General features: G+C 38.6%; 1 long non-coding RNA gene across 1 annotated transcript; it reads left to right on the top strand.

The window, feature by feature from the left end:
* The first annotated feature begins 2,273 nt into the window (after positions 1-2,273).
* Positions 2,274-4,654, top strand: LOC114000555. The gene is made up of 2 exons (XR_003545262.2): positions 2,274-2,344; positions 4,439-4,654. It is a non-coding gene; the product is annotated as an uncharacterized LOC114000555 (long non-coding RNA).
* Positions 4,655-4,878: the final 224 nt, after the last annotated feature.

Here is a 4,878-nt window from a genome sequence, read left to right as displayed (position 1 = left end):
CACAGCATTCCATCTTGTCCTGCCTTCTCTCCCGGGATCTGCCACCTTGTGACCTCTTGGTGGTAATTATTTTTCTCTCTCTTTCTTCTCTCTTTTCTTCCTCTACTCTTTTCTTTCTCTTGTGGGTAACTTAAAACTGATCGGCTGTATTTCACTAAGCCAATTGTTGCTGATTGCTGGGTACCTTTGTGTAATGCTTCTCATTTGTTTGCTCTCCTGTAAAACCTTTTACCAAAACACCTATTTTTTCACTAAATTAAAAGAAGCTATCTTGGTAAGTGCTTGTAGCATGTTCTCTTTATGCTATTCAAGGTACCAAAGAACTAAGAGTCTGCAAAATTTTTGTGTGGGCAAATTATTGGGAGTCTAAATATAAGTAAACCGCTCAGCCAAATGCGTGGCTTTGGGACTGCTGCTTTACATGCAGATTCCACAACCTCCCTAAGTACCACCCCTATGTTTCTCCACTATATAGCTCCTGTGGATTAGGAATGGTACTCCGCAATTCAGTGTACCCGCTGAGACACTCCTAAACAACGCTGCCACTTTTTCACTCCCTTTTCCTCTCCCCCTCCCACCACAGCATGATGGAGTTGAGAATTTGAGGCACAAGAGGTGAAGATCACAGGCTGAAATAAGAACAATTTACTGGAAACATCAATGAGATAAGAAAACCAACAGTAACAGTAAAAATATTAATACCAAAATTATACGAAAGAGTGATTCACACGCAAAAATGCTCACCGCAGACCCAAAGTCAGAGAACCTTCTTCTTGGAAGCCAGAGAATCCCTTACCCCTGCCCCAGCAATGGTGTGAGGTGGTATAGAATAACCTCCTAGCCACGCCCATATAGATCCAGGCTTTGTTCCCCCACAGCTCCTGCAAGAAATAACATCTGTCCTGGCCAGAACCAGGACAGTAGCAAGTTTTTTCCCTATACCTAGTCAGAACTTTCTTCTTGCATCTTGTGACCCTTTCCATTGGCCTTTTGCTGTATACGTGTAAGAGACTGGCTGTGTCTTCTTTACACTCTTGAGTTATGAAGATCAAAATAATATCTTTCCAAAACTTTCTCTTACCCAGGAACTAAGTTCCTTCAGCTTTTGTTAGTTCACTGTGTGCTTCATCCCCATACCAGCTTTGTAACACTTGACTGGACTTACACAAGTATGTCTACATATTTTTTGCACTAGGGAGCCCAGAACTGAATACAGGTAGACCCTCACCCTTTCTGAATAAAGGATATCACTTCCCTAGGAATCCTGGCTAGCACCCTTGCTAAAGTAGCCCAGGAGGTGGAGGGTTAATTTGTCAGAAAGGTGCAGTGCTGGTTCCTGTTTAGTTCTTGTTAACCAGGACACCCAGAATTTTCTCTGTCAAGCTGCATTCCAGCTGATGAACTCCAAGTCTGTACTGGAGGGCATTTATTAATCTACAGGTGCACGGCTTGGCATTTCCCTTTGTAGAATTTCACAAGGGACCCGCTTGCCAGTTTCTCAAGCTTTTCCACACTCCTATAAATGGTTATTCAACCCTGCCTTCCAGCATATTAACTATCCTCCAAACTGGTATTGACATCATATTTGATGTTGACCACAAACTTGCTTGGAGTGCACTATTTGTTGTCACAGATGTTACACAAAACATTGAACAATAGTTACAGTCCTCTATCCACTCTAGATTTCAACAATTTGATTTTAAGAGACTATGACAAAGGTCTTACATGTAAATGAGATCCAGTTCTCTCCCTTTTAACACTCGAACTAGTGATTTCATCCCAGAAGGCAATAGGTTCAGATAAGTATAATTTGTCCTTGGTAAATCCCTACTAGCTTCTTCCCCTTGTTTTTGATGTCTTCAAAATGTTTTTCAGGAGGATTTGCTCCACAATTTTTTTGAGGCCTGTGTGAGATACCGGATTTGTATCTCACTGGACTATTTGACTGCCAGGTCGAATCAATCATCTTGCTCGTGTGTGTGTGTGTGTGTGTGTGTGTGTGTGTGTGGAGGAAGGGGGTCCAGGCCTCAAGCATCAGTGCCCACATGGTAAGGCCCACAGCCAACCAGGCCTCCAGGATTGGAAGGCACATGGTACGGGAACCACACGAGTCACCTGTCAATCAATAAGGTCTGCCTGGTAGCCCACCCACACTATGTCCCCTGGAGCCTCTGATTGGCTCCAGCACCCCTCACTCCAGCTAGGAGGGCACTGAGTGGTCAGTGAACCGGATGTCCTGCCTGGGAGGAGTGGCCAGAGAGCCAAACCATATAAACAGATGCACAGGACCTCCATCTTGTTCAGCCCTCTCTCCTGGAAGCTGCCAACATGTGACCTCTTAGTGGTAACTATTTTTTTCTCTTCTCTCTTTCTTCACTCCTTTCTCCTCTCTTTTCTTCCTTTACTCTTTTCTTCCTCTTGTGGGTAACTTAACACCAACGAGTGATATTTCACTAAGTTGTATGGGGGTGGTGTTTGCTGGTGCTCTAGTGTAATGCTTTTCCTTGGTTATATGTTATTCCTGTAAACCCTTTTGCCAAAACACTTATTTTCTCACTAAATTAAATCTCTTGGGAAATGCCTGTAGCATGTTCTCTTTTTGCTATTCAAGGTATCAAAGAACCAAAGGCTTTGCAAGAGTTTTTGCGTTAGCCATAACTCTTAGAGTTAAATAAAAGTAAAACTCCCAGTAAAGTTTGAGGCTTCAGGACTGGGGCTTTACAGCCTGGTGTGAGGCTGAATAACCTGTAGGTCTATGGATCTTCCTTCTTATTTCTGAAGATGGCTATGACATTAGCATTCTGCCTATTATCAAGAATTACCTACCAATCAGCTTATACACCAAAATATCTAAGTATTAAAAACTTAAATGTCATTAGAAAATCTGTTTTCCTGATATTCTGATCCAGACAAATATTTGGTCATAACTGTACTCAAAATAAGTTTTGACTGCTTATTCTCTCCAGGAAACCCGATCTGAAACGTTGTATTCAACTTTTCTACTGCTTCAGATAGCACTTTTTTCACTGTAAAGCAACCTGAAGGGACAAATAACTTCAGTCAAACAACACTGTTACATACTGGTTTAATGATTAATATCTCATTGGGTGAATTCTTGGACTTTGCACATGATACTTCTCAGCTTTAAAAATGGCAATAGCATGGGGCAACACAAAACCAGATTCTTGAAAAAAAATCTTTTTATTAAAACAAATAAAATGTTTATACTCAAAAGACTTCCAAATAGACATCTATGCATTGTTTTACTTCCATGTCAATTAAGCAGTTCAGAAACTTGCTCTTCTCAACTGTTTACTTTATATTTCCAAGATAAAAACAACCTGAAGGAAAAACAAACCATATAGTTGCCTTGGGTCCTTTACTGAGAAAATACAGAGAAACCTAATTCCAGCAAAAAGGAAGCAACAAACTGAAATTTTGCTTCTCTAAAGCTACACCTTCTTGCAATTAGTTTCTTTCCCACCTGAACTTGAAGGTTTTTGTTGTTGGACCCGAGATCTGTAACTCAGTAACCAAAAAGATCCTTCAGTTTATCTTCAGCTCTTGTTTTCAGCAGCTCTCCATGTCTGTGAAGATCTTTATTGAGTGAAGGTAGTTTGCTATCCCTAATGGAATTTTCCATATAGTGCTTTTTGATGTTTAGACCAGATGAGTAATTGTTTTATCTCCCTTTGTGGTCTATTTTCTGTTCAGTTTAACTCTTCTATTAATAGGTCATTTTCTTCTTTCTTTTTCCCTTGCTGAAATTGTTCAGCAGATGCCAGGTTTCTCAGAAGTACCACCCAGACTTTCCTAAGGGGCTTCACTACCACATTAGAATATTATCACACTACAATATAACAACCATTAGCACAGTATGCCCAAGCAATATAATTTTTTGATAGTTTCAAATATACAAGAAAACTTTAACACCCATGGAATAGAAAATATTTCTCTGAACAAGTTACTTGTTTAATGAGGAATAGATATTGCTGAAATTAAACTTCTGGAACAGTGAACTGAACAACAATACAAACTTAGGAAAAAAGATTTAACAACAGCTAAAATGTTGTGTTTATCTAACATATCATATTAAGATGAACTTCATTTCCCATCTCATCCATGAGGTTTCATTCCAACTGCAGTTTGCCTCGTGTAAAATGGAGGATAGAGATTAAATGACTAAATTGGGGAAGTAACTTCCTGTAATTCTGCTAAAAATTCTTATAACTAAAGAACACAAGTTTAATTAAAAATAGTCTGCAAAAGAAGTATAAAATAGCTATAACAAGATAAAAAATTAAACAGAAGGCTGTCTTTTTTTCTATCTTTTCTGACAAATGAAGTTTCTAAGTTGTGCCTAATTGATACAGTTTAGAGCAAATATACTAGGAAATCATAAACTAAAGTTTAACATCTTCTTCCTTTCTTTAAATAGATGAATGCTTCCACCTTCCTGACTCCCACAATGGCATGATCCGGAATGGACTTTCCCAATTAGAATTGACAGTTATATCCTACAACTGGATGCATTTTTTCATTAAATACTTTTTTGTCATCCTTATTTTGCAATAATTAAGATTTGCTGACTTTCTGGACATGATGCAAAGTTTGCGGTTTAGAAAGGATGCCAAGAAAAAAGAAACTGCCTAAAGGGTGGTGTGAAGTGTGATTTTTCTTATTGATACTATGGCACTTTTCTTACACTGGTTTAAGTTACTCTTTTTTGTTGGTTTTTAATAGGCTATTTTTTCTTATTTAAACAGATGTTTAAACATATGCAAAGAAATGCTCAAAAATAGTAACAATATAACTATCACATTTCTTTATAACCTTAACAGATGTTCAACAAACACAATGGTTCTTCAAGTCATTAGA

This window comes from Pipra filicauda, unplaced genomic scaffold (assembly GCF_003945595.2).
Source record: "Pipra filicauda isolate LSUMZ 115617 unplaced genomic scaffold, ASM394559v2 scaffold24_size8852520_pilon, whole genome shotgun sequence".
In the NCBI taxonomy this organism is placed as follows: Eukaryota; Metazoa; Chordata; class Aves; order Passeriformes; family Pipridae; genus Pipra; species Pipra filicauda.
The sequence above is the reverse complement of the archived record's forward strand: the minus strand, read 5'-3'. Positions and strand labels throughout refer to the sequence as shown.